At 43.5% G+C, this 20,083-nt stretch overlaps 1 protein-coding gene and 1 pseudogene across 1 annotated transcript in view; both read right to left on the bottom strand.

Annotated features, from left to right (window-relative positions):
* ST6GALNAC5 (ST6 N-acetylgalactosaminide alpha-2,6-sialyltransferase 5) overlaps positions 1-20,083 on the bottom strand; it is a 161,015-nt gene that overhangs the window by 50,833 nt on the left and 90,099 nt on the right. The window lies entirely within an intron of this gene.
* LOC114230793 (ferritin light chain-like) lies at positions 15,445-15,970 on the bottom strand (annotated as a pseudogene).

The raw sequence follows: 20,083 nt of genomic DNA, 5'->3' as shown, positions 1-20,083 counted from the left end.
AGCCCCTTTCAGGCTTACAAGCTTCTCCATGAATAGGCCCAGGAGGCTTTCAGCCCACCTCTCCCTCTTTCCACCTTGTATTCTCAACTCCAATCATCTGCCTGGTAAGTTCCGGCTTGCCACTGGGGCTTTGCATAAGCTATTCCCTCTACCTGAGAAGTTATTTCCACCTGGCTCACTCCTGCTTGTCCTTGAGGAAAGACTTTGCTAGACCACCCCAAAGATTAAAGTTGGCGCCCCTTCTCCATACTCCCAAAACATCCACCCTCCAACCACCTTAGTCACGTCCACGTTGTATCATATTGCTTGCTTTCTGCTCTCTCTCCCTAGATTGCGAGCTCCTTTAGGGTACAAAAGTAAGCACATAGCACTCGGTGAGTTCTCAATAAATTTTTGTTGAGTTAACAGGACAATAAAGGATGTGTCTATGCATGAGAAAACCGGTTAATTGACATCTACTGACTAAGGAAAGACTAGCATGGTTTATGGCAGTGGTCGGCAAACTCATTAGTCAACAGAGCCAAATATCAACAGTACAACGATTGAAATTTCTTTTGAGAGCCAAATTTTTTAAACTTAAACTTCTTCTAACGCCACTTCTTCAAAATAGACTTGCCCAGGCCGTGGTATTTTGTGGAAGAGCCACACTCAAGGGGCCAAAGAGCCGCATGTGGCTCGCGAGCCGCAGTTTGCCGACCACGGGTTTATGGAAAATACTCTTTGCACTGATGATCTGGAATCAAAACTCAGCTTTGTCATTAAGGAGCTATGGCATTAGGAAGGTTAATCAAATTTCTTTTTTTAAAAAATATGTTTTATTGATTTTTTACAGAAAGGAAGGGAGAGGGAGAGACAGTCAGAAACATTGATGAGAGAGAAACATCAATCAGCTGCCTCTTGCACACCCCCCACTGGGGATGTGTCCACAACCCAGGTACATGCCCTTGACCCTTGAGCCCGCAGGCCGACGCTCTATCCACTGAGCCAAACTGGTTAGGGCAGGTTGATCAAATTTCTCAATTTTCTTTTCCTATATTGTAAAACAGGATTTAAATACTTCACCCTTTTCGTTTTCTCACAGTTAATTGTGAGAAAATCAAAGGCGATGTTAAATACCAAAGGCAGTGCTAAATACCACAATTAATTGTGAGAAAAATGTGATCATTTTGCACTTGGCCATGTTCCTCAGAAAATTCCCTTCTGCTTATTTCCTGGTTGCTGGTATCCAGATCCTCAAGGCCTTCTCTGCCCGGGCTCCAGCAGGTCCCGTGTTCAGTGAGGAGGTGAGGGGGGTGGGGCTCAGTGGAGAGAGGAAGCGTGCACACAAATTTGAGTCTGTGGGATCTCTGCTTTCTCCAGGGCCCACTGGCCCACCCGGTGGGTCTCTGCCAACCCGGCCAGCAGTGAGTTTTAGGGGCTGCCAGTCAACTTATCCAGAACACATTCCATTTCACATCATCCTCTGAGAGGGCAGTGATTAAAGTCACAAAATTCATCGCTTGGATCTATCCAAGGCTTTTTTCTGGGGGGTGGGGGTGGGGGGAACCTGCCTCCCTGCATCCTTTATTCATAACTTCCAGAAAAGCTACATTAAATCTTCCATTGCCTCCTGCTAATTGCCTGTAAATCAGCCATGTGTGAAGTTCCGCAGGCCTGTCCACAGGCATAAAGTTGAAGGGCCCTGCACATTCCGAGGCCCTGATGGGGAACCCTGTCAGTTGGCTGATGGAATGGTAATAGATGTGGAAGTAAGCGATGCATAATGGATCATGGGATTTAAAAACCAACCTCCACATCCGAGCTGCTTGACAAGGTTAGGGGATTATATGGCTGCCGCCGCATCAATTATGAAACAGAAAATACTCTTGCCTCCCTTTGCATCTCAGAAGGAGGTAAACATTTTATACTGTTCCCTCTGTAAGAACAACATACTTGCTCTTTATCGATCAGTCTGGGATCTAAGTCAGTGGAAGAGATAGGGAAAGCCGGTCCCGAGAATGATGGGCAATGATCCTTTACTTATGACTTTATCCACAATTTGGCTTGACAATTGATGGGAAATGAAGTGTGATCAATTTCACCCGCCTGTATGTTGTTTCCTATCGACTGACCTGCCAAATCCTTGATTGAATAATTAGTTAAAGTTCCGTCTGAGCAGCCATGTTGCACAGCCCTCCCCAAGACAAGTCTTAATGGCATCCCAGAAAGGCCAGCCTGCCGTCTGAGCTGGGACATTAATTGTTTATCCTTTCACTTAAGGTGGTGAGCCCCACGTCCATGTAAATAATTGTAAGAGTCCCTAAAGGATGAATGGCAGCTGGGAGTAGGGCTGTGAGGCAAGTCACTTATTGAAATACAATGTAGCATTAGGATTGAGGGATGGCTTCTCACAGAGGAAGATGCATCTAAATGCAAATAGAAGCCCAGGAGAAAACAAGTCACAACTCATCTCTGGGTAAAAGAGGATGCTGCTCAGTGATTGATTAAGGCTAGCAGCTACAAATTGGTGAGAAAGTTGCTGGGAAGTGCAATGATGTAAAAAAAAAGACCCCCTCTCAACCAAAAAGCATCTACCCCTGTGCCTGAAACACAGTGACTATTCAAAAAAATATTAGCTCATTTCCTTCTTGGCAATTCGAATTTCACAAAAGGGACATCCGTTGTCCAAGTGGTGTTAATATGAAATTGTGCACAGAATCCCAGATGAGGCTCTAGAATCAGGGAGTCTGGCTTCATGCTGAATGCAGACCCTGCCCAGCCGGTGTGGCTTAGTGGTTGAGCGTCGACCTATGAACCAGGAGGTCACTGATTCAATTCTGGTCAGGGCACATGCCCTGGTTGCAGGCTAGATCCTCAGTGTGGGCTGTGCAGGAGGCAGCCGATCAATGATTCTCTCTCATCATTTATGTTTCTCTCTCTCCCTCTACCTTCCTCTCTGAAATCAATACAAAAAAAAAAAAAAAAAAAAGAAAGAAAGAAAGAAATGTAGATCCTGGCTTGGGGTTCTTGAGGTTCTAGAACTGGGTTTCCACATTCCATCAAAGAGTACAAAAGAGTTGGGGACCAGCTGGCCAGTTCCAGTTGTTCACAGTGCACCTGCAGGATTGTGGGGTGCCTTAGCTTTGTGTTCTCCTGAGCACACACTGCTCCCTCTGCCTGGGATGCTCTCCACATCGGCCTGGACAGCTGCAGATCTTTCATGACATAATGCAAGGCCTCCTTTAGGGGACTTTCTTACCCCTACGAGATTGTTTTTTTAATTTTTATTTAAAATATATTTTTATTGATTTCAGAGAGAGGGAGAGAGATAGAAACATCAATGATGAGAATCATTGATCAGCTGCCTCCTGCACGCTCCCTACTGGGGAATTGAGCACAAAACCCAGGTATGTGCCCTGACTGGGAATCAAACCAAGACCTCTTGGTTCATTGGTCCACGCTCAACCACTGAGTCACACCAGCCGGGCACCCCTATGAGGTGTTAAGTGCCTCGCCTCATGGATATTATAGTAAATCTTAAATATGTCTATGGAAACACCTCTTGAAGCTGGTGCTGGTTTTCTTGTCTGTTTCCACCACTCAACTGTCAGATTCTTGGAGAAAAGGACTAATTTTTCCTTATTTCTATATCCCTTCTCCATATCCCTTTCTGTATCCCCTACCGTGTTGCCTGGTTCATTGGAAACACTTGATAAATGTTTACAGAAGAATAAATGAATCCTAAGATGTATTAGAAACCTCTCCTAATTTACCCACAATCATCTGGAACTTTAGCTAAAAGCATCTAGGCTGGCTTGTTACAAAATCCTGTCTACCGGCTCACAATGGCCAACGGGGCCCCAACCAGGAGGAGGTCCATTCACATCAATGAGGACTTGTCCTTCTAGGCTTCTCTCAGCCCAGAAGACTGTCCACGAAACGGAAAACCCAACGAGGCTTTTAATTAGAAGTGTAAGTTACTGTATCACCTTCTGTGCCCCTGCTCCTAATGTCCCTAGTTTGAACGGGCATTTAGAAGCAAGACCTCCTCCCATTCCCAGGTGGGTGAAGCCCTGGAGATACTTCATCTTGATACTTTTCCTTTCTCATTTCCAGAGTAAGTACTGACCTGGAGCTCCCGTGTCTTCCATACCACGTTCACAGCTGGTTGGTGGAGGTTCTGCAAAGTCTCTATTTCTATAGGTTTGGATATTAATCAACTGAGTGTGCTCCTGGCTACAAGTAGTTGGTATTCGTTTATCTAAGGCTTGAAAGACTCCTAACCATTATGTCTACAGAGAAGGCATCTTTCTTTCTCTTTCCACAGACTTTTGTATTTCTCTGCTACCTAGCGATGCGATTCTCTCCAGTCTGATTTCCAAAAGTTTCTGGTCACTGTGACCAGTGCAGTGTGGTGGTTAAAAGTCTCAGGTACCAGAACCACCAGGTCTGGGGTAAATTTCAGCTCCATCACTCAGCAGCTAGAGGATCGTGGGCAAATCACTTAGCTTCTCTCATCTGTAAAATGATGATAATAATACCACCTCTTTAAAAAACAAATGTGAGGATTAATGATGATAATGTATATAAAACATTTGGAACAATATTGTGTATATGACATGGAGTTCTTATATACACAGTTAATATGTCATCATTATCACTATATTACAATATAAAATATAATATAGATATCCTGTGTGCTAAATAATTACATACTACATATGCAAAATATAAAGATATTTTATATACAAAATGAAAAATAAAATTATTATTTATAAAATAAATTTTTTTTTATAAAATAAAATTTAAACATGTTTAACTAGTCTGACGTAAAACTAGATAGACTACCAATGAGGTCATGCTGTCAGGGACAGTTACTCTCCAACCTTTAGAATCATTTGATAAGAAACAAAAATAACTGGGCTACATCCCTGGAGAATAATAAGAAAAGTCTAAAGTTTCTCTGTCCCCTAACAACTCCAGGGGGTCACGTGGTGCTGTTTCCACAGATAACACGTTTGCATCCCTAAGTCTCCACTCCTTCCTGTTTGAATGTGTGGGTGCCTTTGGACAGGCCAGAGAGACCAAGACACATAAAATAAAATAAGTGTTTCTCCATCCCTTAATTCTGTCTGGGGGGGTCAGTGCTTCCCACGTTAAAGCTCTCATCACTTTAATCATTATTGTCCTACTGAGTGCCACGCCTAAGTTACTGTTCCAGTCCTGGGCAACCTTGGAAGACAGTGGAGCTTATTCCCAGCAAGGACTCACCTACCGGCCAGAAAGTGCTGGGCTGTCCTGTCCCCTGCTTTAAAAGGCCAACAGCAGTAGTCTCCAACTTCAAGGAAGGTGATCAAAGTTTCTTATTTGCACTGAGACATCAGCGGTTGAAAAAAAATGTCTGCCTCTTGAGGGTCCTCGGCATCTAAATAACATGAAGATTTCCTTGGGAAGGTAAAGGCAGCTCAAGTTTGCTTTCAAACATTTTCAGGAGAACTGGTGAGCTGAATCAATTCATCCCCAGGTTGCAGTTGCTTTTGGAAATAATCTAAGAATTTCCACTTCCAAATTAACAAGAGCATGATCCTTGACATATTGAAGGAGAGGAGTGGCCAGGTGTTCAGTCTAGTATGCCCAGGTGAACTGAAGCCACAGGCTCAGATGACGATCGCACACTGGATTCCCAGGGTTGAGTCTACAGGCCACACTTTGGATGAGTGGCTTCTCAGGCTGAGGGAGAGTGTTTTAAGGAAGGAGGAAAACGCTGCCCAGAGCAGAGCTGCCAAGCACCACCTGTTGGAGGTTTCACTTGTACCTGGCGAGGTTATTATCTTACATCATAGACCATCTCTCCAATTGGTGCTGAATACATATTTATGGAGCCCTGATTGAGCACCAGGCCCTGTGCTTGGGCCTGGATAAGACAGACACGGTGAAGCGCTATGTCTATAATGTCATCACTTCACAATGGTCACTGGTGAAAATGACCCGGGGCTTTGCTTCAAGGTCACCTGGAGCAAACATTGTAATGCCATCAATGTGGCGACTGGCATCGGGCTGACAGCCCCTTCAGTTCAATTTGTCCTGCTCCGTGCTAGAAATTAGAAAGAACAGCGCCTGGGAAGGGATCAAGGCCACTCTATTAAAAAAAGAAACATTTTAGTATTTTCTATAAAAAAGAAAATTGGCAATTTGTCCTAAGAAAATATTCTAAGACTAGTAAGAAACTTGAAGACCTCTCAATTTCCACCGTGATAGAATTATGATTTCCTCCTGGGGAAAAGATCATCCTATAACAAGGTAGAGGGTGAGGGAAAAAAGTGAGGAGGGAAACAGAGCCCCTGAGAGAAATAAATCTAGGCAGGCAGATCAGTGTCCTGTCACACGGGGGAGGACGGGAAGATGGTGTTTCCCACACTGCTTTACAGTTAATGTGCCTCATGGAACTCAGCTGAGAAGTTTGCCGTTCACCTTCATTCATTTCCTCTCTGGGCTCCTGGCCTACCCGATTTCTTACCTCCCTGCTCTCCCCAGCTCCAAAGATACACAATCTCCCTGGCTGCCTAGAGGTGGCATCTGACCCTCTCCTAAGTGTCTCATGTTTATGGTGAAATTGGATTGTTCTAGAGAATGTGAGTAGCATGGTTCCCGTACCCATGCTCCAAAATTCTCTCTCCCTCCTCCTCTTACCTCATAAAACTCCTGTTCCCATCCATCAAAGTTGACTCCCAACCCAACTCCCACTGGGTCCAGCTGCTACTTTCAGCTAAGTCCAAACTGGAAAACACGAGATGGAATACATTCACATTTTGGTAGTGAGCTCTTCTAGAAAGCTTAGTGGAAAACCACTCTGGATATTTGGGGGAAAGAGGTTTCTTTAAAAAAATGTTTTTATTGATTTTAGAGAGAGGAAGAGAGAGGGATAGAGAGATAGAAACCTCGATGACAGAGAAACATCGATCGGCTACCTCTTGCATGCCCCCTTTCCTCCCTCCCCCCACTGGGGATCGAGCCCACAATCTGGGCATGTGCCCTGACCAAGAATTGAACTGTGACCACCTGGTTCATAGGTTGACACTCACCCACTGAGCCACACCAGCCAGGCAACCCTAAAATCATTCCCGGCAGGGTGCTAATGTTTGCAGTGCTGGGTTTTGTTGTTGTTGGGGAAAGACTGATTGGCTGCTGTTTCTGGGACAACTCCAAGTCACAGAAAAATAGCTCAATTAGTGGGCAATAGCCCCAGTAGGAATCCCAGTCTGGCTATGAATAAGCAGCAAAACTCAGCTTCCTAAATGTCTTTGTCTGAGTTTGAAACGAGGCTAGGATGGTTCATAGAGTACTTCCCCTGTAGCTTAGATTCTGTCCAAGAGCCAGACCACAGGCACCTCCTGTGGTAATGAAACTGTAGATTATAAGAGCGTTTATGAAGATAACAGCCTTTAGCTCGTATTTTTATCAAGTCCCCACTACAATACTGTGCTAAGTTCTCTCCATGCAGTCTCTTAAGATTTCCAAATTTCCCGAGGTAGGTAGTATTATCATCCCATTTTATAGATAAACAAACTCACACTCAGAGAGGTTCAATCACATTTGCCCAAGGTCAATGCTAATAACTGACACATCTGTGGAACTCTAACGTGCACACGTTGAGCCCTCCCACATGCCATCTTCTAATCCTCTGCCACTATGATGTCCGATTACCCAGAAGCCTGAAGCTCGGCTGCTCCCTCAAAAGAGCTCTTGTTCACGTAGTGAGTTTTAGTTGGCAAAGGTGCTTAGTTCTGGGTGTCTCAGCCCCTCTGAACCACAGGCTGGGCATTAAGCTGATCTCATCTCCAGGTGCCGAAAGGCTGCGAGAGACTTTTAGTCTATAAAAGTCAACCTTTCCAACAAAGTAGTGTTAGTTTAAGAATACAGAATTCCACTCTACTCCCACAGGACTAAACACACACAATAAAAAAAAAAGTCTAAAGAAAATGTGTGCCTAGACATCCATCAGTATTCAGCTGTATGTGGCACTTCGGTGCCCTCTGAGCTGTAACGATCAGCTTCCCTCCCTCAAGCAGCAGTGAGGCCAAAAGTTTCAGCCATCAAACCTTGCAGAAAACATAAAGGTGGTGAAACACAAATCCACCTTGTATAAAGATTATTACTTAAAACTCACATTCCATGTCCTTACAGAGCTTTACATCTGCTTTCTGGCATTCAAATATCTGACACTTTTATTTAAACAAACTATTTTTCTATATTCAAATAGTCATAAAAAGCACAAAGGGGTGGAGAATGGGAAAATGGTTGCAGGCTGAAAAAACAAACAACTTCCTGGATATGTGTGGGGATCCAAACACATTTATTCTCACAAAACTTTCCCACCTACAAGAGAAGGTAAGTCCTGAGAGAATAGAAGCCTGGACTATTTTGTTGGTGGCATTGTCCCCAAAGCCTAGAAGAGTTCCAGACACAAGTAGATGTACAATAAACGCTTGTTAAATGAATGAATAAGCACACAAACGGAGACCATTTCAGAGAAGCTGGGACATGTAGGTCTTGAGGCCTGCATCAACTTCAGAGACCATTATGTTTCACTGACTGATTTGGGATGGCAGGAGGAAGTTTTTGAATAACTCAGAGTTCATCAGAAAATTGACTTAAGCAGGTAAGCTGTGATGGAGTGGTAATAGCAATGGCCCCAGCTCTTTTTTCTGCTTCTTGATATCCACACTCTTTGGTAGTGTCTTCCACACTGACTCTGAGCTTGGCCAGGTGACCTGCTTTGACCAATGGGACAAGCAAATGTAATGCAAGCAAAGACATGAAAAGGGCTTGCCTGCTTACTATTCTTGGAATCCTGCCAGCATGTGAACATGCCTGGGTGAGACTGCTGGACAATGAAATTCAACGCCCAGTCACATCATTGCCCTGGTCCATGATGTGAAACGAAACAATCACCATACGTATGATGGAAGCTATCTGGGACCAGCTGGCACCCAGCTGACCAACCAAATAACCATAAAAGCATGAGCTAGACAAGACAGAGATCAGATAAGTCCATCCCAGTCCAGAAGAGCCACCCAGTAGAACGGTGAGCTGAAAAAAATGAGTACTGTTTTGAGCTATTAATTATTGGGATGGTTTGTTCGGTAAAGATATGTAACTGATAAATATGTGTTTCCCAAATTATCTGATCAAGTCACCTGCAATATTGATTAAAAACTACATTATTGTGCTTCCTCAAAAAATTAAACATAGAATTACCTATGATCCAGCAATTCCACTTCCAGACATATACCCATAAGAATTGAAAGCAGAGGCTTGAACAGATATTGGTACCCCAGTGTTCTCAGCATTATTCTCAATAGCCAAATGGCGGAAACACCCAAATGCCTATTGATGGCTGAATGGACAGGCAAAGTGTAGTGCATGCATACAATGGACACAATATTCAGCCTTAAAAAGGAATGAAATTCTGATATGCTACTAAATGATTAGCCTTGAAAACATGCTAAGGGAAACAAGTCAGGTACAAGAGGATGAATGTTGTATGACTGCATGATTTCACTTAGAGGAGGTACCCAGCAGAGTCTAATTCCTGGAGACAGAAAATAGAGCCTGATTACTATCCTGGGGAAAGGGAGAGTGAGGAGTTATTGTTTAATGGGTACACAGCTTCCAAAAAGGTCTGGGTATGGATGGTCATGCTGGTTGCCCAACAATGTGGACGTACTTAATGCCACGGGTTGGTACACTAAAAGTGATGGAAATGATCAATTTTATGTCATGTAAATTTTACCACCACCACAACAAAAAATCCCCCATACATTCCTGAACCACCCCTCAGACCTACTAAGTCACCATCTCCAGGGCAGGTGCAGGTTTGTACTAGGAACCCATCTCCCAAGTTGTTTTAGTGTATGATTCAAAAGAGCATACGTACACACTAGATAAGAATTAAAGGAAGTCTCTTCCTCTTTATGAACCAGGACAGTCTCTGGAAAAGGCACAAGACATTGGCTTTGTTGGAAGGATTACATTCAGTATCTAAACCTCTCTTTATTATAAAAAAAGCACCAGATTTCAGATAAAACACAAGAGAAATCCCTTACTAGCCTGGAGTCCAAAGCTGGCAAAGCCGCCTGCCTTCCATTTGTTTAGGCATCAAGGGGAAATACCACACTGAATCCAAACGGCAATTCTAACCTTTTATTTTCCTATTGGAACAAGAATAAATTGAATCACCCTGTCTGAAAAGAGCCAGCTGTGTGAGTTTACTTCTCTTTCACAGTCACTAGATCTAACTAATAATGAAAAAATGTTGCATGAGAATGATTCTAAAATAATTTTCATTCCAGATAGGAAAACACTGCTACTCTTCTGCAAGAGACTGTTATTTATGCAAGACGGGACTTTCAAATAGTATCCTCAGGTAGGTAATTCATATGGCAGAAACTATTCCATATTCTGCAGTGTATAATTACAAAAGAGAGTTTCATCTTCAAACATTTCACACAAATTAGTCACAGAACTTTTAACGCCTCTGGATTTTGGATGGATTACTCAGTGAGGGTTCAAAGTCTCTGGAGAATTTTAAAAGTCTAACCTTTAAAAATTTAAGTTCTAATCGTGAGGAAAAAACACACACCCAATATGCAAGTGGTACATAAAGGAAATCAGATTTCCTTTTCCTGTGAATAATGCCATTCATGCTGCTCAGCACAGAACACAATTCATCTCCTTGTTCAGAGTCCTTGCAGATTGTCATTGGATCTGAAATAAGAACACGCTTTGTTCAATTATACAATGCAATTGTCCTAAACATTTTTTCCCCTTTAAAATGTCATTTAGAGATGGTTTCGGATAAAACACAAAGGAGATCCTTTCTGTACAGCCCCAAACTGCTAGTTTCAAATGTCACCTGTATTACAGGTATCTAATTTCATATCTTTACTACTAAATGAAAGGAAAGATTGAATCTTGACATGATACCCACTATAGTATTCAATGAGTGGTAATGTAGTAGCCTGGATTATCTTTGGGGGATCAACTAATAACAGTCCTAGAGAAGCTTCAATCCATGTGGCAGGGTCTTCTACATTCAAGCACTCATTGGTTGGCAACTTTCTATTCAAGATTTTCAGGCCATTTGGAGCCAAAGCTAGCCTAATCTGTTGCTGCCATGCTTCATGCAAAGGCCCTCCCTCTGGACACATCGCCACCTTGCCATGTTCCTTCACGCCCTGAACCACGGTTCCTAACTGTCTCCTCCTGAGTGTTCTTCTACCATTTCTTGACACTAGGAATTATTGCCTCCAAAAACCGCACACACGCTGTGTATCTCCTACATGTGAGAACTCACCCTTTGTCACTTAGTTTACTTCTCGAGTTCCTACTTATTTACAGCATTACATTTTTTTTTGTTTCAAATTCATCTGTTGTGCAATAAACAAAAAACAGATTTGTTTTTTAATTCGCACTTCTTCGCAGGACCTCACCTCTTCCCGCTCTGCTTGACCTGCGAGTGTGACAGCCCATCAACAGCCTATTCTTGTCCGGGTCTCAAGTGGCATCCCTGAAACTGACCGTCCTGGGAACTCTTCTTGTTAAAATATAACACGTCCTCGTACGAACCCTGGAAGACTACTCTCATGCATTAAAGGGTCATTTTCTTTCCCATCATCTCTGACGATCTCACCTGCATGAATGTTGTAATGTGATCTCCAACTCACACCTTTGCAGGTTATTTTCTCACTTGGGATTCTATGGAGACACGAACACTGGAGAAATGGAAAAAGCAAAAGGCACTGTCTGCCTATATTTTCCAGAGCAGTTCTCTGACAATGACATCCTGGTTCCAACCGTACATGCTGAAGGAAGTGCCATAGTCATTTCATAAATGCAATCCTCTGGCCTCAATTTTCAAATGTGCACTATCGTGAGGATTCCAAGCCCATCTGTAGAATGGTTAAAATCTTGTTTCAAACCTGAGGCAATAGTCGTTAATGTATGTGCAAGCCACCAAGCCTTGCTTTTCCTTCCATGTCACTGAATGCTATTAGAATTGCGGGCAGGGTAGGATAGCAACCACAAAAAATTCAGCAATATAAGTTGAAAATTTGCATGTTCAAAAATCAGATCATGAGTGTTTTTGAGGGCAAGAACCACATCTCATTCATGTTTGCCACTTGAAAGCTTTGTGCACTATCTGGTGCTGAACAGACACAGACACCTGTGTTGGGTGAGGGATCAGACATAATCACCATCTCCCCACTCTGATACAGGGGAGTCCTGTAAAGGCAGGAGAGGCCACTTGATATGGGGAGCACCCACTGGCCTCGTTCTGGCTTAGAAGACGGGGGCTCAAAGCCTGGTTTTGCCAGGAGTTAGCTGTGCAACTTTGTGCAAGTTGCTTAACCTCTCCAATTCTCAGTCTCCTCTGTAAATGGGGTGGAGGCCAGCCTGCTTGTCATGTTTTGAATGAGGACATGTTTACGAAAGCTCTTTGTAAATGAAAAAGGTACCTACAGCCCCGCAACATGATTAAGCCACATTTACTAAGAGCAGAACTTTCAGACAGTGAAACCTAGTGGTCTCTCTCTCCCATTTTCCATTCATTTAATATATACTTACTAGAGGCCCGGTGCATGAAATTCATGCATGGGGGGTGGGGGGGCAGGGGAGGGAGGTGTCCCTTAGCCCAGACTGCACCCTCTCCAATCTGGGACCCCTTGGGGGATATCCGACTGTCAGTTTAGGCCCAATCCTGAACCGGCAGTCAGACATCCCTCTCACAATGCAGGACTGTTGGCTCCTAACTGTTCTCTTGCCTGCCTGCCTGATCATCCCTAACCACCTCTGCCTGCTGGCCTGATCACCCCCAACTACCCTCCCCTCTTGGCCTGATTGCCCCCAACTGCCCTCCCCTCCTGGCCTGATCACCCCCAACTGCCCTCCCCTCACAGCCTGATCTTGCCCCTAACTGCTTGCTCCCCTGCCTGCCTAATTGCCCCTAACCACCTGTGCCTCGGCCCCTGCCACCATGGCTTTGTCCGGAAGGAAGTCAGACGTCCAGAAGATGTCTGGTCGACCTGGTCTAACTAGCATATTACCCTTTTATTAGTATAGATTCTGCTACTCCTGGGCTCACTGCTCTTTGCTGAGAATGAAATGGTGAGAGAGAAAGCAGAGAAAAAAGGGAAGAGCCCTGGCTGGTGTTGCTAAGTGGTTAGAGCGTTGGCCCATGTGCCTAAGGGCTGCAGTTAAGAGCATGTACCTGGATTGCAGGTTCCATTCCTGGCCCCCATCAGGGTGCATATGGGAAGCAAAAAATCGACATGTCTCTTGCACATTGATGTTTCTCTCTCTCTCTCCCTTCTTTCCACCTTTTTACTCTCTCTAAAAAAAAAATCAAAGAAAAAAAAAAAAGGGAGGGAAGAGGCCCTAGATGGTTTGGCTCAGTGGATAGAGCATCAGCCTGCAGACTGAAGGGTCCCAGGTTAGATTCTGTTCAAGGGTACATGCCTGAGTCGCGGGCTCCTCCCCAGTAGGCGGCATGCAGGGGGCAACTGTTCAATGATTCTCTCTCATCATTGATATTTCTATCTCTCTCTCCCTTACCCTTCCTCTCTGAAATTAACAAAAATATATTTTAAAAAAAGGGTGGGGTGGAGGGAGAAGAAGAAATAGTAATTTGAGAAGTGCAGGTAACTTGGTTGTCAGAGAGAATGTGGCTCATATAAATTTGCGGTAGGGGCTCTGAATCTACTCTTTCCTCACTTTGTTCCAGTTTCCCTGCCTCTCAATGCCATGTTGAATTAAATACAATCTCTAGTAGTTAAAGATACTAGGTTTTATGTAACAAGACCTAATGCAAACTGACTACTTAATCTGGTGCTCATGGTTTTTAATACATGCCATTCACATTCTTTTTCTCTTGCATTAAAATGAGACTTAAGAAAAGGTGTACAGCTCATTCAACAGGAGGCCACCCTACAGACAGCTCTGAGAAACTGTGGGAACCCCGTTACCTGCCCCAGGTCACACCATTTCACATTTAGTTGTGCATGTTTTAGTCACCGAAAAATTATCACCCGATAGAGTAAAACAAAGTCATTTTGGAAAGGGAGCCAATGACCAAATTAATTCTTTTATGGAGCTGTCTGATTTGATTAAGTTGTTGCACTACATTTTAAAACTCATTAACAGGAGCTATCAAGCCATTTTGTAAGTGATTTTTTTTCTCGTGTCTTTGCAATTCACTGTCCTAGAAGGCTTTTGGTGTCAGTCAAAATAGATGACAATGCTGAATCCCTGGCTTAATAACATAATTCAGCAGTGGGTGAATTCAGCTGTCTCCGTGAAATCTGACCTTGCAGGAGTGGCTGTTTTGCCTGTTGTCTTCTCTGATAAGAAAATGTATTTATAATGACATTGTGGGTGCATGTACATTTTACAGTGTATGTTATTTTATAACAGGTTTGTTTAATCTTAAACTAATTCCCTCCGATATTAGGCAAAAAGGAGAGACCTTTAAAAACAAGTCCTTCCCCCTCTTTCTCCTTTTCAGCCAACACTTCCTCAGATTCTATGTCAGAAAGCTCCAGTGGAAAGAAATTCACAAATGAAAAGAGAAGGAATATGGCTTTCCTGGGAGAGCTTACTGAAAGGAAGAGGAGACAGTTAGATAAATCGGCCTGAAGGAGATGAACAAGGAGCATTTTCCAGGGCTGAAAGCCAAACATAAGACAGCGGAGAATGAACTGCTTAGATACAAGGTATACAGCCTGGCAAAGCCAGGCTTTGCAAATTTCTCCAACAATAACGATTTCCTTAAACAAAAATCTCCGAGACTTGCCATTGTAGGGAAAGTTATTTCTAGCAATATAAGGAAATTATAAATAGGAATTAAATTCCCGTGTGTCCAAAGGACAGTGCAGCAATATTCCATATTTATCTCAAAATTCATTAGAGAAATCTTCAGTGAAACATAAGAGAGATGGTACTGTTTAATGACCACTAAAAATGCTCAATAAATTAGGTTAATAAAATGTTCATTAATTTAATAAACATTGATTCAGCCCTTGCTATTTTCCCAATTTTGCACAAAGAAAAACTACGATCTATCCATGCCTTTGAGGCTTTTGAAGTAGCTGAATAAACATAAATATAAACATGTAATTACTGTGCAGTGCAGAGATAGAAAAAATCCTACAAAATCACAGAGGAAGGAACAACTAAAACTAGAGAGTTCATAAAGACATCATGGTTGGGGAGATATTTGAAGTCTTTCTTTCTTTTTTATTTTGTTTTTAAAACTTTATTGTTTCCATTTAGTCTAATGCATGGGAGAGGGCTCCAGGGTGGTTAGAAGAATGAGTAATTGTTTCAGGGAGAGAGAGGTTTAGGCAAAAGCCAGACACCAGGGGGATGCAGAGGGACCTCTCAAAGGCCTCTAGGCTCCAAAGGTTCCTAGTCCTGCTCTAGATGGAGCCGTTCAATGAGATACTCCCCCAGCCCTACCTGGGGGCCCGAGAGCCTGCAGAGGTGAGTCAGGTGGTCACCCATTTTCTAGATGAGTTTCACCTCGTCATCCAGGAAGTGATTCTCCAGGAAGTCTGAGATGAGTGTCTGTGTGGGTATAACCTCGGGCCTGCAGCTCCACAAGAGCCTCATTCAGGTTCCTCTCCAAGGCCATGGCGGCTTCCATGGCATCCGGAGTCCCATCCCACTCATCTTGGGAAGGCTCCAGCCCATCCTGGAAGAGAATGCGGCCATCATGCTGGCTTTGCATCTTTAAGAGATGCTCAGGGCCCTCACGCTTCTTCTCTGCCAACTCACGGAAGAAGTGCCCCACACCCTCCAGAGCCACATTATTGAGGTCTAAATAGAAGCCCAGGGAGAGGTAGGTGTAGGAGGCCCACAGATGCAGGTTGGACAGGTGGTTGATGGCAGCTTCCACCTTGGTGGAATAATTCTGACAAATTTGGGAGCTCATGGTTGTTCAGCAATAAGGAATTAAGAAAACACACACACACACACACAACACAAAAAACAAAAAACAAAACAGTGTTGGCTGGTGTTGGAGGCTGAGGATGGCTGTGCGGTGGTTCTGAAGGTGGTGACTGAAAGAAAGGTTGAAGGATGGTCAGAGGCTGGAAGAAGGGGTGTCCCTGGGTCTATTCCATCCAAACACTGTTGAAGCTAGAGACAGATCTGGAGGCCTGCTGAGGGCCCTGCGGAGGCATTTCTTAAAGGATAAGTAGGAACTACTGAGAAAGAGAGAAAGGTACACGGCACACAAAAAACATTTTAGAGAACTGTGCAAGTTGAGGTTCCATGTTTCAAATGCATGGATGGATAAGGAGGGAAAGATGAGGCTAGAAAAGCAAGTTAATTTCCATGCTAAGGATTTGAGGCAGCAAATGAATATTTGTACATGGGGACAAACTGTAATCCAGTTTCTTTCTTTTGCATGTGGCTTTCCAATTTTCCCAGAACCATTTATTGAAGAGGCTTTCTTTACTCCATTGTGTGTTTCCGGCTCCTCTGTTGAAAATTATCTGCCCACATACATGTGGTTTTATAGCTGGGCTCTTAATTATGTTCCACTGACCTGTGTGTCTGTTTTTCTGCCAATATTATGCTGTTTTGATTATTGTAGTTCTGTAGTATAATTTGAAATCAGGTGTTGAAGATCACCTTTGAGAAATGCATTTGGGAAACTGACCTACACAAAGACTATAGAAATATCTGATTTCTTTCTCATTATAGAAAGCACTGGTGAAAACTTTTGAATATTTCCTTCTTTCTCTGGCAAAGGAATTCCTTCCATAATTTATCTATTTTTGTTAGAAAACAAAAATTAAGGAGGCCATAAAATGTTAAATAAGTTTGAGAATTCAGGAACAGGCATAAGTGTGTGTGTGCTGGGGGAGGGGTGTCGGATGGCTTAAGATAATGGGTTAGGTTTTCAGCATGTAAATTTAAGATGCTTATAGACCACCCAAGGGTGAGTGTCCAGTGGACAGCTAGATCTATGAGTTGGGAGCTCAGGAGGCAGAGCTGAGCTGAAGAAATAGTTTAAAGTCACATTAGAGAAGATGTGGAAACATCAAAGAAATGAACAAATCTGTTCAAGAGAAAGAGTAGAAGTAGCAGAGAAGAAGACAGGTAGGAAATCCAGTAGTAAAATTAGGCTGGGAAGAAGAGAACTGTTTATGGAAACTGAATGAGAAGTGGTGGGGCATTCAGGATAAAATGGTAATACAAAAACTGGATGCTTTTCAGATAATACTCAGTGGGTATGTGTTTAAACAATTCTGTGCCTTAGCTTTTAGCTCTGGATACTTGTTCATTTGTACATAATGATGCATAACTGTGTTGAGCCCCCAAATTCACCTTTTAATTGACATGTAGCCTCCAGTTTGTTCTCTCTAGAATAATCTTGTATTTTCTTTCAGCAAGCCAACGATCTTTGCAACGTGTTTGCTATGGAATAAAGTGCCTTTTGAATTTCGTTTAGTCAATTGGTGGATCCACAGAGTACTGTTAATCTTCTGTCTGCCCCTCCAGGTCCACTCTCCACTCTTTACCCCTCTGCTCTGGGAGGCTGATCATTATGGATTGATCAATGGACTGTATTTCCCATGTGGCTTTTAACTGGGTTTGGCCAATGAGAGGCTCTGTGGGAGCTGGAGAGTGAGAGGGGAGAGGTTGGCATTTTCCCCCATATGCTGTCCCACCCCTTTATTGAAGGCCTCAGTTTTTTGAGGAGCCCTCTCTATGCAATACCTTCTATGGGTTCCTGTACCACTTTCATGGTTGGCCTAAAGATGGTACAAGGCTTCCTGCCATTTAAACCCCCAAGATACTGCAATCACTGCTTGACTGCTTTCCTCAGTCCCTGGTCGAGGGTTCTGAGTCCCACAGAGTTGATTAGTAGCTCCTTTATTAAATTCTCAAATCACCCAGATCAGTGTGCTTTTTGGTTTGCTGCGAGGAACAGGTTAGTTCATGAAACAATTTGTCAATTGTCACTGATCCATTTTTCCATTGGCTTCCAGTAGGAACAAGGAGTGTATTTGAGAAGATTAGGTAGGAGAAGAAGCAAGAATAAATCTGGGAAGGCACAGGATCCTAACTTTTAGAGTCTGGCTATCTGCATAGAGCCTTGCAGCTAGCACCAGGTTATTCCTCTGGGGGCATTTCTGCTCATCCATTTTGAAATAAGCAAAAGACAGAAGAAAGCTGGGAAGGTCCACATTTCACCCCAGCAGAACTGACAGGTTGGGGGATGCAACCTCATGTGTCTGGGTTTTCAGGTAACTGCTATTTGAGTTCATGCTGAGAACCATCAATTCTGTGGTGAAGTTCCATAAATCAGGCTGCCATACAATGAACAAGGCCTACAGTTGCAAAGAAGATGTTTTTGTACTATTCTTGGCTATCGTACAAAGAAACTAAGGGGGCAGAGGAAATAATCTTCAAATGTATAAAAGAATATCCTTCTGGTAGAGGTTGGGGTTGGGGCAGAAACTCTCAGCACATATGCATGGCTGTGCAATGCAGCCTTACACCTTCTCTACCTGGGAACCTGTGCATTGTGAAGCTGTGCTGGACAGGAATGATAACCTGGACCTGATTCAAGAGGACTCAATAAAATTCCTGGTCCAGAAAAACAACATCTTATCTAATAAAGAGGGAATATGCTAATTGACCCTCACACCGTCGCAAAGATGGTAGCGCCCACAGCCAATAAGGAGGAAATATGCTAATTGACTTCCCCGCCCTCAAAGATGGCAGTGTCCAGTCCCTGCAGTCCTGCCAGGGTGGCAGGCACTCAGTAAGGCCGGGCCCACCCTCAGGCAGGCCTGGCCACTCCGCTCGCCTGCCTCTGGAATCCTCCAGTCCCCTTAGCTCTCCAGCTGCCCAGGGCTGGCCTGAGGCACAGGCAAGCCTCAGATGGCGGCTGCCCAGCTGCCCAGGGCTGCCCGAGGCTCAGGTAACCAGGGCCGGCCTAGGCTTGCGCTGCAGGCAATGGCAGCAGCAGAGGCGTGATGGGGTGTCACCTTCCCCTGATTGCCAGGTCACCTCCCGCCCCTGAGGGCTCCCGGACTGTGAGCGGGGGCAGGCCTGGCTGAGGGACCCCCTCCCCCCTGCCTTCAGTGCATGAATTTTCATGTACCGGGCCTCTAGTAAGAATAATAAAGAAGAAACAATCACATCATTGATACAAAGATACCCTAAGATAAAAGCAAAAAGGAGCAAGATTTTTGAACAAAGTACATCCTTTTGTAAAATATTACCATAGGGTACATGAAAATTGTGGACGAAGGTTTTGTCATGAATTTGGATAGGAAAAAGAAACAACCCCAAATGAGAATTCTCCCCAGGACTCCCGCTGGCTTCTCCGGGATCAGTTGCGTAACATAAACTGATGAACAAAAACAGATCCAGAGACAGAGAAGCATTGATCAGACCATCAAACCTCAGAGGGAAGATAGGGAAGGGTGAGGGTAAGGGGGAAAATCAACCAAAGGACTTGTATGCATGCATATAAGCCTAACCAATGGACACAGACAACAGGGGGTGAGGGCATGAGCAGAGGTGGAGGTGGGGGGTGGAGGTGGGGTAAAGAGGGTAAGGACACATAGGTAATACCTTAATCAATAAAGAAAATAAAAAATAATAAAAAAATAAATACTATGATATCTGGAATCTGCTCCAAATTAATACAGAAGAAAGGAAGTGGGTAGGAATATAGATGAAACAAACTGGTCATGAATCGAAGCTGAAGCTGAGTAATAGGTGCTGGGGGTACATTAATCTGTTTATTTTTTCTGTAATAAAAGGTTAAATAGATATAGAAGTCTGCCCTGATTACTTTCCAGTGGTAATCAATATTAACAATTTGACATATTTTCCCCAGAAATTCTTCTATGTATAAATTGCAGAAAAGAGTAGTGGAGAAGGCTCGGTCTTGATTTTATTTAGTTAAATGGACTCACTAGAAAAAAACAACAACAACCACAAACACTCCATATGAAGCAGTCATTTGGATGAAAGAAGATAAATATTAATACAGAAATGGAAGAACTCAGGGAAAATA

The sequence above is a fragment of the Eptesicus fuscus genome, chromosome 9, assembly GCF_027574615.1.
Source record: "Eptesicus fuscus isolate TK198812 chromosome 9, DD_ASM_mEF_20220401, whole genome shotgun sequence".
Taxonomy (NCBI): domain Eukaryota; kingdom Metazoa; phylum Chordata; class Mammalia; order Chiroptera; family Vespertilionidae; genus Eptesicus; species Eptesicus fuscus.
The sequence above is the reverse complement of the archived record's forward strand: the minus strand, read 5'-3'. Positions and strand labels throughout refer to the sequence as shown.